Here is a 15,377-nt window from a genome sequence, read left to right on the forward strand (position 1 = left end):
GCCAGAGAGAACAACAAAGAGTGCTTAGTAACAGTGCAAAGGGGGTGAAAAGGGGAGGAAGGCATGGAGGTCCCCATAGTTTCTGCATCTGTAGGAGCGGAGATCCAGGTGAGAGAAATGAGTAAGAGGGCACTTGGCTTCTATGGAAAACTGATGAGATTTGGATGGTGGATTTCAAGGTAGGGGCGGGTGAGAAGCAGTGGGCAGGAAGAGGTCCAGCTCCAGACACAGGCAAGGAAGTCCTTGTCTCCTAAGTAGAAACAGGTAGAGCAAAGAGGCAGGTGCCCTCCCTGAGGGTTGGGGACTGCCCCTCGTGTGGCATTCGTGTAGGGCAGGAGAAAGGGACACAAAGACAATGAGGGACAAAACAAGACTCAAACCCATGGCACCCAGTATCCCCTGTAGACTAGACTTCCTCAAAGAGAGTTCCATGAAACACTAGCCCCAACAAGATGCTCAGTGGGAAAATACATCCCCTGGTCCAATAAAGATGGGAGCCTGCATACTAACTCCTGCTTCTGGAAAGTCACAACATGCTCCGAAGTCTCTGAGAATATGTAACAGTCAAGAAATCCCCTTACTTTATTTAATCCACAATTTCCCAAGCTTATTTGCCACAGAATCAATTTGTCAGGGAACACACTTCGGGAACTGTTCCTCTAGCACATTCAGCTTTGCCTGTGAAGCCAGAGGAACCAATAGAACAGAGGCAAGAACACTTGATGAGCACAAGTTCTCAGCCAAATTCACCTGGATGGGGTGGTGAGAACTGCCTGAGGCCTGGTGCACCCACCCTCTTTGTTGAGTAAAATGGAGCTCCTCAAGCACCCCTTGTCTCCAGGTACACACGCTCTCCTTAAAGAAGCTGTGACCCTTGCTCCTCCTGCCCGGCAGCAGGTACTGACTTGCCCAGGGTTCTTCTCCTCAGCCCCTCCCCACACAAGTCTCCCACCGTCCCTCCATTGCTGACCCAGCTCCGTCATGCTAGGACCTGATCCCATTAGGTCAAATTCTTCTGAGAGGGAGCAGATGTGGCTCAAGCAGATGAGCGCCTGCTTCCCACATGGGAGATCCAGGGTTCAGTCCCCAGTGCCTCCTAAAAACAAAAAAAAACAAACAACAAGCACACAAACAAAAACCAGCTCAGGGGAGCAGATGTGGCTCAGTGGGTGAGGGCCAGCTTCCCACCTAGGAGGTTCGGGGTTCGATTCCTGGCCCGGTATCTCAAAAATAAATAAATAAATAAATCTTCTGAGGCACAGCTGTGATCATATCACTCCTTATAAGTTCTAAGGTGAGGCCAAACCCCTTGGCAACAAGGCCCTTTAGTCCCAGGTCCTACAAACCTATGTCCACTCTTTTCCCTTTGCCAAAAATACCCTTCCCTCTTTCCTCTTCCAGTAAACTATGCATCCTTCAAAACCTAGTATAAAAATCACCCACCGGGAAGCAGCTGTGGCTCAAGCAATTGAGCTCCTGTTTACCATATGGAGAACCCGGGTTCAATACCTGGGACCTCCTGGTAAAAAAAGAAAAAAGGTGTCCCAGACCTGTGTAGCACGGAGAGGCGCAGGCCCCCAGCGTGGTGAAGCGACACGCCAAAAAGACTAGGACGCAACCAGATAGGAAAAACTAAAAACTAAAAATAATAAAAAAAGAATAATAAAAATATAAAAAATAAAAAAATTAAATCCCTCCTAGTTAGCTGCTCCCACAAATTCCAGTACAAATGTCCCTTACGGCTAAATTGCAGTGAGAGGCCAGAAATTAAAAAGTAAACCCCAATCTGGCTTTGTCCTTTTGACCTCTTCACCACCGCAGAGTTCAGGCATCAGGCGCTCTGGGGCAGGGAAAGCGAGCCCTGGGACTGCACAGGCCAGGCGCCTCCCTCCCTGGAGGAAGAGGGGCCTCACAGAACCCTCATACCACAGCCTATGTGACCCAGCCCCACCCTCTCAGAGGGCCCTCAGTTGAGCAGGCACTATGCTCCAAGGACTAAAGTGAGAGTTCACCTCGGACCAGTTTTTCCTAAACTTACCTATCTGCTCATAAGACTCACCTAAGGGGGAGCGGATGTAGCTCAAATGGTTGAGCGCCTGCTTCCCGTGTATGAGGTCCTGGGTTCAATCCCCAGTACCCCCTAAAAAAAGAAAAAGACTCGTCCAAGACTTTTAGTGAAAATTCAGAATCTCAAGCCCCTCCTCTGGAATTAATAGATCTTGGGAAGGATTCTAAGTGGAGAATTAACAAGGAGCCAGGTGATTCTTATTAGGCAATTAGGCACCAGGGAGCTAGACCTCCCATCTCCACAAGCCTTGGGATTTTCAGGCCAGGAGCGCCCTCAAGGACTCCTACAACTTATATTTTCATGACTATATCCCTTCCCCATAAGGTCCACAAGAGAGCATCCCAACCCTGGGCAAAGTCATCTGGGAGGCCCTGCTCAGTGAACTTGTGAAAAACATGAAAGAAAGAAGCATCATTGGACACTTCTCACTTCAGAGGGCCCAACAACATCTGCAACCCACCCCCCACCTTTGGTTCTGAAGATGCTGCTAAATATAACTCCATTTTCAGGAACACAAGAAGCATCTGGGCTGCCACTACAACCTGCTCACAACTTCTGAAACCAACCCAGAAAACAGGAATTCATACTTGGCCTGCCCAGCCTGCCCGGAGACACCTGTGGGCTGGAAAGTGAGCTGGTTTTCCCCCTGCAGGGGTTCTAGCAGTGTGATCTTGGGGCAAAGGGTCATGGACAGGAGACAGGATGTTGGGCCCTAGTCCAGCTCCACCAGTGACTTTCTGGGTGACCTTTGGGCTACCCACTCTCGGAACACTGGTATCCCCATTTGTAAACTGTAGGGATTAGACTAGATGATATCTCTAAGTTCCCAGAAAGCATACCCAGTATTCAGTAAACCAGAAAGGGAGCTGGGACCCAAACCAAGATCTTTTGATAAATCCTTGCTCCCACCCTCCCTGGCCCCCAGAGTGCACAGGTGACACGTAGGCAAGAAGAAATGAATGACCTAGATGGAAGAGGTCAATGTTTTGACCACCACAAAACACTGTTCACCTACATGTCCTCCTATCTCTCTACCTACTCTCTCAGACATTTTCCTCAATGTCTTCTCACTCTCCCTGGACCAATCTCATCCAGGCCTTTTGGTTTCAGCACAAACCTCTCTCTCCATCCCACATCTCTCTCCTGACCCGAGTGCCTGGGACATACCCACAGGCAACTTAAACTTGACCTGCCCCAACCAAACCCTCTCTATCCCTCCTCCCCCTTGCCTACTGCTTCTCCTTCAGGATTCCCTCAGCAACCAATATCAATGTCCACTCAACTGTGGGTGCCTACACCTGGATGGTCCATCTTCTCGTCCCCTCTCTCCTTCCCCCACCCCCTGCTGATCCATGAAATCCTTAGATTCTCTCTCCATAATATCTCTCACACCTTCTTTTCTCACTAATCTCACAGCTTGCCTGGGTAATACACAACCATCACTCTGCCTCCTCATGCACCAGCCAGCCTACCTCTGCACAGCCCTCAAAGTAATCACCTGCAAATTAAAATCTACACCAGATTATCTCATGATACACACTTGAATGAAGCCTCAAAGCCTTTGAGGGGGGAGGGCCATGATTTGGTTCCACTGACCTCATTTCCCTTTTTTTCCCTGCACATACCCCTTATTCCCAGTCATCTCTCAAGACCAAATAAAAGCATCTGCTCCTCTGTGAAGATTTCACCAACCCATTCAGGGAGAGTGGGTCCTTTCAACTACACAGATCACACCATGAGTCCATTCCCTGCCTCTCCTATCTGAGCTGCCAGAGTACTGCAGTTGTGTCTTATTTGTCTCTGCAGCCCCAGTGCCTAAGATGGGACAAGGCACTCAGTGGGTGCTCAGCAAATGGTTGTTGAACTCATAGGAGGCAGAGTAGAGGGGAAGGAGTCCCAGGTCTCTGTTCAGTTTCCACCACTCACTTTGCCATTGACTTTGGCAAATCACTTCACTTTTGAGACCCGTTTCACAAAATGGGGACTACAAACCTGTATGGTCAACGTGGTGATTAAAACAGCTGCCACCTCCTCAACAGCGGCACATACACTCACAGGGTCACACACATTTATACATGGAAGTACTGAAAGCAAGCTGACAATCCATGGGAGCCTGACAATGCAGACTCACCCTGTGATATGTGCCAAGGCCACTTTCAATTTGTTTCAATCAATACTTTCTGGGCACCTACTGTGTCCCATGTTGTATGCCAGCCTCAGCAGGGAAAGAGGCAGATAAGACCACCTTGTCTTCAAGGAGTTCCCTGCTGAGTGAGAGGCAAAACCAAAGTGAAAACTGCCCTGGCTCTCCATCAGCCTTGGACGGCTCTGTGGAGAGCTTTATCGCTGATCAGCCTCTCCTGCTCTCCCTCTGCCTCCAGCATGTCAACAGCACGCTAACTTCCCAATCCAGCCCTCCTTGCCTGATCTGGCAGTTCTTTCCCCACAGTTCTAAGAATGCTGTGGCTCACACCTCTGAGATTGGAAAGCCCTGGAGCCAAATGCCTCCCTGAGTGCCCTGCACATCTCTGCTGCTCGCCTGGCTCTGACCCAGTGAGAAAATCCAGAGAGCTCAAACTCCAGGAGGGCAGTAACCAGCTCTGCCCAGGACCCCGACAACCTGCTGCCAAGGCTCAGGGCCAACACCCCAGGCCAGAGAGAGAGGCCACAAGAGGAGGCAGAGAGAGGGCTGAGGACATCATGACAGTCCACAAGCCGGGCTGCAGCTCCCTTGCTGAGCAGCGCATGGCGTGTGCTACCACGGCCCCGCTGGGCTGGCTTTGTGTGTTTTCTTGGCTCTGGGAGCTGGGGAGCAGGGTTACGTAAGCACATGAGCAGATGTGAGCCTGTCCTCGGCTCCCCTGGCTCAAGCCCTGCCACGTGGCGTCTCAGCTGGGAGTCCAGGTCATGGCCTTGCATGTAAGTCACTCAATAATGTCAATGCGTGAGCTCAGCTCAGACAAATTCCATTGCTCCCTTGCCTGCCACGACAAACCCAAACACATGCATGCCCCTCCATCAAAAGCCCCACTAATCCAGAGCCAACCCCAGCACAGAATCCCTGCCATGCTTTCATGCTGGCTGAACCACCTGTTCATCTCTCTAGCCTCAGCTTTAGAGGGTAGTTCTGTAAAGCAGGCTGAAACATCTCCCCATTACTTCCCAATGGATTGGCCAATGATTTACGACACAATTCTTGGCCACCCGGTGCTGGGTTATGACAATGTTTTTGCTGGTCTGGGGCAAAATTATAAAAGTAAGAACAAAGTAGGTGATTTTTCATCAAGCTAAATGTAATCAATGTATAGGAAAGCTCCTTCTTCCAAGATAAAGTATTTCCTCCTCTTTCAATGTTAAATATCTTTTCTCTTACACAATGATTTCAGAGCTGGATTGATTTTTTTTAAAATTAATTTACTTTTAATCCTTAGTTGGCATCCTTGGGCAAAGACTTATTTGCTGTGGTCCTGTGAACTCACGGTGCTCCCTGTGGCCCCGTAAGATTAGAAATAAGGAAAGTACCCTCTACTACACAGGGCTCATCCCAAACCTCTTCAGTCCTTCAGGATGCTAAGCTCTCTAAAGATCTCCAAGGACGTCTATATCCCTAAATTCCACAGCTGCTTGTACTCAGCTTAAACATCACCATCCCAGGAAGCCTTCCCAGGTGACTCAAAGTAGGTTCTTGCTATTCCTCCATGTCCCTTAAGTACTCACAGCAGCTCACCCATTCAAACATGCATCTGGTGAATACATACCAGGTGGTGCCAGGCATGCAGAGGACAGCTGGGGTTGGAAGAGGTCTTCGCCCTCGGGGAGGGGCAGCCAGAAAAGCAAACCCCTATGGTGTGTGTGACAATGGTGAGAACAAGCAGAACTGGCACAAAGGGCGCTGGGGAGGAGCGTGAGGCAGTTTTGCAGAGAAGCAGCCCCTCCACTGGGCCCTCAACGCCTCTCAAGGAGGACACACAGAGTTGTAAGTGTCCACCTGACACACTCCCTTGGCTGCTAGGGACATGGAATACGCCAACAAATCTTAGCTGAGTGGACTATGCATAGCTTATTCTTTCTGCTTCTCTGCCCCTGAGCCAAGCAACAAAAACAGTTTTGATAAACCTAGGAGAAAACATGGGACAGAGAACGACTTCTCACTGAATTTTAAACCCTAACCCTGAAGACTTCAAAGGTACTGGAAATTATTACTGTCCTAAATCAGTGTTCATGATATTTTTCTTTATATCTTTGGGTATACCTTAAAAACGGCACAATAAATATTTTAAAATATAACCCACGGATGGGAAGGGTGATCCCTCCTTAAGCCCCTTTCCCAATAAGGAAATGTCTTTCAAAATAAATATTTTAAACATATAACTCAGTGACCAGAAAACAGGAATAATTTATTCCTAATACTTGACTTGGTACATCTTAGGCACAAACAACACAATTCCAATACCCCAACACCCAAGTGTTCTTTTTGCCAAGTCACCATCCAAGCCACAGGGAAAGAAACCCCTTTTCAACAGGAAACAGAACAATTCTGGTCTTAGAAGCCTGCATTTGGGGGCATTGGGAAAAACAAACTCCTTGCTCAAAAAAATAAAGGACACCAAAAACATGAGCATCAAAATAAAAAATAACCTGACTTCATCAAAAATAAAATTTTTTGTGCATCGAAAGACATTATCAAGAAGGTGAAAAGACAACCAATAGAATGAGAGAAAATATTTGAAAATCATATCTGATAAGGGTTTTATGTCCAGAATATATAAAGAACTGCTACAACTCAACAAGAACAACAATAACAAAAAGACCCATTTAAAAAATGGGCAAAGGACTTGAAAAGACATTTCTCCAAAGAAGCCAAACAAATGGCCAATAAGCAGATGAAAAGATGCTCAACATTAGAGAAATGCAAATCAAAACCACAATGAGATACCACTTTACACCCATTAGAACAGCTATTATTAAAGAACTGGAAAATGACAAGTGAGGAGAAATAGGAACCCTCAGACATTGTTGGTGGGAATGTAAAATGGTGCAGCCACAGTGGAAAATAGTTTGGCAGTTCCTCAAAAAGTTTAACATAGAACTATCATATGACCCTAAAATCCACTTCTAGTTATATACCCCCAAAAACCACAGACTTAGACAAATACTTGTATACCAGTGTTCACACCATTACTCACAATAGCCAAAAGATAGAAGCAATCCATATGTCCCATCAGCAGAAGAATGGATAAACAAAATCTGGTATATACCTACAGTGGAATATTATTCAGTCATAAAATGTTCTGATGCATGCCACTACAGGATGACCTTTGAAGACATCATGTTGAGTGAAATAAGTCAGACACAAAAGGCCAAATATTGTATGAGTCTACTTTTATGAAATAGCTAGACTATGCAAACTCATAGAGACAACAAAGTAGAGTACAGGTTAGCTGGGTGGGGAGGAAGGGAAATAAGGAGTTAATGCATATTGAATATGAGGCTTCTGTTGAATGTAATGGAAAAGTTTTGGTAATGGATGGTGGTGAGGGTACTGTAACATTGTGAATGTGATTAATCCCACTGAATGTTATACTTGGGAGTGATCATGATGGGAAAGTTGTGTTTCCACAATAAAAAAAAAAAAAAGGCAACAAAAGATACAAAGACAAGTATAACACATGATCCTGGATGGGATCTAGTAATGGAGGAGAAATTGGCCAAAAGGACATATGAAAAGTTGTAGTATAGACTATATGCTTTATATCAATGTTTGTTCTTTTTTTTTTTTTTTAAGATTTATTTATTTCTCTCCCCTCGCCCCCTACCCCGGTTGTCTGTTCTCTGTGTCTATTTGCTGCATCTTGTTTGTTTGTCTGCTTCTGCTGTTGTCAGTGGCACAGGAATGTGTGTCTCTTTTTGTTGCGTCATCTTGTTGTGTCAGCTCTCCATGTGTGCGGTGCCATTCCTGGGCAGGCTGCACTTTCTTTCATACTGGGTGGCTCTCCTTACGGTGCACACTCCTTGTGCGTGGGGCTCCCCTATGCGGGGGACACCCCTGCCTGGCACAGCACTCCTTGCGTGCATCAGCACGGCGCATGGGCCAGCTCCACACAGGTCAAGGAGGCCCGGGGTTTGAACTGCGGACTTCCCATGTGGTAGATGGGCGCCCTAACCACTGGGCCAAGTCCGTTTTCCTATATCAATGTTAAATTTCTTGTTAACTGTAGTTCATGTGGCTGTACAAGTGAATAAGCCTTCTTCTTAGGAAATATACAAGTGTTTGTATTCAAGGAGCATGACATATGAATGACAGGGAAAATGTGGCAAAATGTTAAAATTAGTTTATCTGGGTGTCTGGCTTGGGGTATGTTAGAGTTCCCTTTATGGGTTTTAGATTATTTTTGCAACTGTCCTATGAATTTGAAATTGTTTCAAAATAGTTTTGGGTTTTTTTGTTTTTTGTTTTTTTTTTAAAGAAGGTAAAGCAGCAATCAATCACAGTTCAAACTAAATGTCATCCCCTCTTGAAGCTTTTCCCAAGCCCTGGGGCCAATCAGTCCTGGCTCCATAAACCCAACACCTTTTAGGAAACCTGCATTACAGTCTTTAAAAGCCTGAGTCAATACTGCAGATGTGAGGTCTGTTGGTTCTAGATTGAGTTGCCCAAGTGGACTACCATTTCCTTGAGGGCAGGGTTGTGTCCCATTCATTTCTGTGCTTACAACAGTTCCTGCCCCGAGAAGGGTCAGCAAATGTATATTGCCCTACACAGCACTTGTTCAACCAAGGGTTAAGAAGCTGAGCTAACAGAGCAGCCAACCATCTTACCTTTGATGCTTTAGAACACAGATTTTTGTCCTAATTACACGTCTACGAGCAAGGCAGGAGCAAAAACACTCATTTCTGGACTCTCAAAATGCCTTTTGTTTCCAGGTATAGCAGCTGCTCCTGATCTACAGGCACATCCCCCACCTTCAATTGAGTTCCTTCCAGTATAGTCCAAAGACTATAATTTGAGACTTTGTGGCAATGGATGGTCTATCCTCCTAACAAAAATGTATTTCTTTTCTAAGCCTCACATTGTCATCTCAAACAAACTCCTCACCAAATACCACTTGTTCACCGACAGAATAACCCCAAAGCTCAAAGCCTGATGTGGGTAGTGAGGTTACCAGAAAAACCTTAAGGGGGTCATTCGGTGCAGGATGCTGTCACCAGAGGCACTGAGGCCTAAGTCTTAAGAGAGCAAAGAGATTCTACCACCTTGAATCCTGAAGAATCCTGCCAGATCAGGGACAGGGGGGCTTTGAGAACTATGTTTCAACTCCAGGATTCCACGTGAGGGAACCCAAAGGCCAGAGAGGGTTCCTCAAGGACACTCTGGGCATGGAAAAACGCCTTTCTTGCCTTTCACTTCATAATCATTTAAGGTTCTGATGTGCATGGATGCTTCCACAAAGTAGACAGCTCAGGCGCTGCCATTCTCTCAGTGCTGCTCCTGTGGGGATATCTGCTTCAGAATCTTCACAACCTTGGGTTCCAGGGAGCCCCCACCAACTGGCCCAAGATGGCATCAAATGCAAATCTCACTTGACAACACTGATCTAACCCCTTACCAAGTATATTTCAATACCATACATGGTCATGGCTTCCAAAATCAGGGGGATGGTGGGAGTAGAGACAGAGCCTGGGAAACTTCTGAGAGACCCCAGCACTGGGGCATGACAGTACACTTCTGTCCTGGAATGACCTAAGGAGAAAGTTTTCATCAGCAGTGAAACCACAAAGACACATGGCCCTGGCAAAAGGAGAGATATTGCTTGGGAGTGGTTAAGATGGGAAATAGTGGACAAGAAAACAAAAAGCCAATGATCACACACTTTGGAGAGACCATATGGTAAGTGAACATATCTTAATAATACTGCTGAATTAATATTTTTTAAAGAAGCAAAACAGAAAAAAAAACAAGACAGGCTACAGAGACAATGGTAATTAAATACATTATATGATCCTGGACTAGATCTAATAATGGAGGATAAAATGCCCAAAAGTATATTACTGGGACAAATGAAAAAACTGTAATATGGGCTGTAAACTTAATATCAATGCTAAATTTCTTGAACTTGATAGCTTTTTGAACTTAAGGTTGTTACATAAGTGAGTTTCCTTGTTCTCAGGAAATATACACGGAAGTATTAAGTGTTAGAGAAGCATGACGTATGCAACCTACTCTCAAATGTTTAGAAAATAGATGACATACATATACATAATAATTTAACAAATATGACAAAATGTTAACAGTTGGTAAATCTGGGTATCTGGTGGGGGAGTATGCTAGAGTTCTCTGCATTGTTTCTGTATTATTTTTTCAACTCTCCTGTAAGTTTGAAATTATTTTGAAACAAAAAGTTAAAAAAGAAAGAAAGGAAAAAGCAACAGTGCCCAGGAATCACAGGCTTTTAAAGCCCAATGAACAGGCTCCCCAGGGTTTGTCCTCTGGGGAAAAACATCCCAGGAGGAATTTCTGCTTTGTTTGGTCCTGGCAGAAGTCAGACTTCCTCCTTACCCAGCTGGCTCCACTCCCTCTGCTGAAATTTGTAGAAACTGCCCCCGCCTACAGCTGTAACTACCAGGAAAGGCTCAGGAGGCCAACCTGCCTGGAAACCCCAGGTTAGACCAGGAAGATCTTGCCACAGCTCTCTCCTCCTGGAACTAAAGCACTTCTTGTAGTGATGATTTCAGCTTCTCAGAAAGGACTAGAATAATACAGCATTTTATTTTAAGACCTGCCCTCTCAGGAAGTGGGTATGGCTCAAGTGATTAGTCTCCTGCCTACCATATGGGAGGTCCAGGGTTTGATTCCTGGGGCCTCCTGGTGAAGGCAAGCTGACCCATGCAGCAAGCTGACCCGAGTAGAGAGGTGCGCCAAGTGGAGTGCTGGCACAAGCAGGAGTGCTGGCCCAAGCAGGGAGCTGGTGCAGCAAAATGATGCAACAAAAAGAGACACAGAATAGAGACAATAAGGGACACAGCAGACTAGGAGCTGAAGTGGCATAAGAGATTGAGCACCTCTCTCCCACTCCTGAAGATCCCGGGATTGATTCCCAGTGCCGCCTAAAGAGAAGACAAGCAGACACAGAACACACAGTGAATGGACAGAGAGAGCAGACAATGGGGGAGGCAGGGATAAATAAATAAACAAATAAATAAATCTTTTTTTAAAAAAAAGACCTGCCCTCCAGGCTGAGGCAGTGCCCCTGCCTCCTCGGGGTCTCAGGGTCCTCCCTTCTCAGCCTAGAGGTGGTGAAACCCTCCTGCAGGGGCCACACACCTCACCACCAAGTCAGCATGCCGGGGAGGGCACCTGAGTGTTAAGTGACTTGTTAGAGAAGACATAGAACTCTGATACACAGCTCTACAGGAACAGAATGCATCTTCCAAGAGATGCAGAATGGTAGGAAAAGCTCACAAACCAGAATTCAAACCCCTGCTCCAGCTCTGAAAAAATCAGTCAATTTTGTAACCTCTCTGAACATGGCTGGTGATAGCACAATGCCCAACATGTAGTGGGCCTGCAACACGTATGTAGTTGTGTGCAGGGCTCGCATGCTAATAGGCAAACATAGTCATTTCTAAAAGAAAGAACTCAATAGAGTGGTGACAAAGCTGCACAAAACAAGGGGGGGAAAGCCTTGTGTTCAAAAAAGGATACCAGGAGAGCAAACAATGAGCATAAACATGAGCAAACGGATGAGGGAGCCATCTTGGAGGTGGGAGGTGTGGAGGGAAGGATACCAGGGGCAAAGTTAACAGAGAGATGACAGATTTGGAGAAGATACCTGCAATGCTTGTGACCAGCAAATGATTAATATCCAGGATGTATAAGGAATGCCTGCATATCATCAAGAAAAACATAAGAACCCCAGGAGGAAAAAAGGCCAAGAATTATTATGAATAGGCAATTCACCAAAGTGGAATCCCAAAGCCCACCAAGCCTAAGAAGAGATGATCAAGCTCATTAGTAATTAGAAAAAAACAAGTTATAATACAAATGAGATATCACAGCTCATGCATTAGGTTGGCTAAAAAACAGGAAGCTGGTTCCTGCCATTTGCTTGTGGAGCATAGGGACTCTTGTGCTCTCCTGGTGTTAATCTAAACTGTGGTCTTTCTGGAGAGCTCGGCACTCCCCAATCAATGTAAATACCTGCTAGGTCCACAAGGGCCCTGTAGGAGGATGTTCCTCACAGCGATAGTTGTGGAGGCAGGGTGGGAGACAGCCTGAGAGTCCAGCATTAAGGAAGGGAGAGATGGAAGTGGGATGAAGAAACTCCGTGGAGTACTGTGCTGCAGTTAGCATCAGCACAGCAGATGTGTACATGGCAACACGGATGGCCCTCAGGGCTGAGCACTGGGAGTATGTTCTTGTTTTCAAAATACCATTCTCTACAAAAAGAATGAAGGCTCCTTGAAGAAGTGGCTGATTCCAGGGCTGAGGCAGAAAAAGAGCAAGAGGAGACTGGGACAGTTGGCTGTGCCTAAAAGCAAGGAAGAGCTCGAAGAATATTGGGGTGTGTCAGAAGGACACAGGAGCCAGCGTGAAGTGGATCTCATTAGCCAAATCTGGGACATTTTGAGTGTTAGAATAAATAATGAAAGTAAAGGAGTATAACCTACTGAATAAAGAAAGAATCCATTAGTCTACACTGATATGTGAATTAATAGGGGAGAAGGGAAAGTTCCTCCTTACAGGAGAATGCCAACTAGTATATGTAGAAGGAACATTGTGAATGTAATTAATAGCACTGAATTACATATGTGAACAATTCAGGAGAAAAAGTATATATATACATATATATATGGAAAGAGAGAGAAAAGGGAAAAGCAAAGGTAGTAAATATTAGCATTTGGAGAATTCCAGTGAATTCAGAGGATATCTAGAAATTCTTGAGTTATTCCTGCAACTTTTCTTTAAGTCTAAAATTACACCAAGCTTTTTTTAAAAAACTAAAACAAAACAAAAAACAGTGCTGGGTGAAAAAAACTAAAGTCAGAATGAGCTATTATATAGAACCATTTAGATAAGTTAAAAAGACAAAACAATGGTGAGTGAGAACAGATCAGTGGTTGCCAGAAGTTAAGGGTAGGAGGAGGGTACAGGTGTAGCTCAGTGGTTGAGTGCCTGCTTGGCATGTACAAGGTCCCAGGTTCAATTCCCAGTACCTCCAAAGTGGGGGAGGGGGCAGGAGGAGAATGTGACTACAAAGGGGATTTTTGGGCGGTGATGGAATTGTTCCACATGCTGATTGTGGTGATGGTTACATAAATATATACATGTGTTAAAATTCAAATAACAAGTACCACACTAATGTAAAATGTTAATAGAGAAAATGGGGTGGGGGGGGAGAGTATACAAGGGAACTCTATTTTCTGCATAAATTCTGCAAACCCTACAACAGTTCTAATAAAAAATGTTAGCTTAAAAACAAAAACAAAAAAAGAGAGAAGGAAAAAAATTCATAGACTTATACACCAAAAAAGCCAATTTTACTGCATGTTAATCTGAAAAATAGAATTTTGAAAATTAAAAAATAAATATAAGGCAGCAACTCCCTTTTTTTTTTTTTTTAAAGGTTTACTTATTTATTTCTTTCCCCTTCCCCTCCGGTTGTCTGTTCTCTGTGTCTATTTGTTGTATGTTCTTTCTTTGTCCGTGGCACGGGAATCTGTTTCTTTTTGTTACATCAGCTCTCCATATGTGCGGCGCCATTCCTGGGCAGGCTGAACTTTCTTTTGCACTGGGCAGCTCTCCTTAAGGGGCGCACTCCTTGCGTGTGGGGCTCCCCTACGCGGGGGACACCCCGGCGTGGCAGGCATTCCTTGCGTGCATCAGCACTGCACGTGGGCCAGCTCCACACGGGTCAAGAGGTCCGGGCTTCGAACCGCGGACCTTCCATGTGGTAGACGGACACCCTAACCACTGGGCCAAGTCCGCTTCCCAGCAACTCCCACTTTGATACATACTAAGTACATCAGAATGATTGCCTATGGTGGGGTTGGGAAATGGAAGTGGGAGTAAGGGAAAAAATTGCACCAGGAGGTAAGACCAGAGAGTCCATGAGTGGATCAATGATGATAATGGTCCACGAGGAGTTTGAGGTTTGGAAGGAAATAAGTAAGGGAGTGATGGAGAATGGGCTGGATGTGTCTCTCCAGGGCATTACAGGGAAGGAGAGGACCCTGACCTTGAGATCAATCTTAAGTCCCTGAGACAGGTCTTTTCCTATTGTGAGACGGATTCATTAACCATGAAGCCCAACAACATTAGAGTGCAGCTCACTTTCGTTGTTAGTACTACCTGCAGGCAAGGAATTCTGAGTCACCTGTCCACAGCTCTAATATTCCTGCAAAGGAGCAACTAAGCATTCCGGCCATTAAGAAAGTCTCATGTGAGAGTTATGTCCGAGGTGTCTGAGTCAGTTACGTGCCTGATCAATCCCGAAACATGGACTAAATTCCTGGACCTACAATGCTGGTTCCAGGGACACCCTTCTCTCTCATTTAAAACCAGACTTTAGACTGTGGTGAGCCTGGAGCCTAATGGGTTATCTTGGCAGTTAGCCAGCCATGCACTCCTGGCATGACCAATCTATTAGGACTGCTTTAAAGTGCAACCAGCTTTAATTGCTTCCTTGAAGGAGTAGGGATAGCAGTATCTTCCTTTCAGGCAGTAAATGAGATAACACATATCACAACGCTTGGCAGTAATAGATGTTGAATAAATGTAACTGCTCCCCCTGGCCGACTCCTTAGAACTTCAAAATTTACTGATTAGTACAGCTATTTAAACCCAAGGGGCTAAAATTTCACATTTCTACTCTGATCCACCACACAGCAGCAGATTTGGAAGGTCTTAGCCCTCAGAGGATCCCTAGGATGTTATATAAGGCTTCTTGAAACACATGAGGGCTAAATGGTGAATTTGTTCATCTTCTACTTTCACAGACAGGACTAAAATGTTCAAGAACCAGCTCAGAAGAAAAAATAGAAGAAAAATTTTATAATCTTGGTGTGATGATGACCCTCCTAAGGATCAGCCTGAAGTCACAAAGGAAAAGACAGATTTAAAGACATAAAAATTAAAAATTTCTATATTGATACAATTCATTCAAAGTGTACAATTAATGGTATATGATATAATCACATAGTTGTGCATTCATCAATTTAATCATTACTAGAGCATTTTCATTACTTTAATAATAATAATGTATGTTTTATTAATAGGTATCAATAAAACAGTTTTGTTAAAAAAAAAATT

The 15,377-nt window shown here is 45.0% G+C and overlaps 1 protein-coding gene across 1 annotated transcript in view; it reads right to left on the minus strand.

The window, feature by feature from the left end:
- Positions 1-15,377, minus strand: part of B4GALT1 (beta-1,4-galactosyltransferase 1) — a 58,030-nt gene that overhangs the window by 21,620 nt on the left and 21,033 nt on the right. The window lies entirely within an intron of this gene.

Source organism: Dasypus novemcinctus, chromosome 8, assembly GCF_030445035.2.
Source record: "Dasypus novemcinctus isolate mDasNov1 chromosome 8, mDasNov1.1.hap2, whole genome shotgun sequence".
In the NCBI taxonomy this organism is placed as follows: Eukaryota; Metazoa; Chordata; class Mammalia; order Cingulata; family Dasypodidae; genus Dasypus; species Dasypus novemcinctus.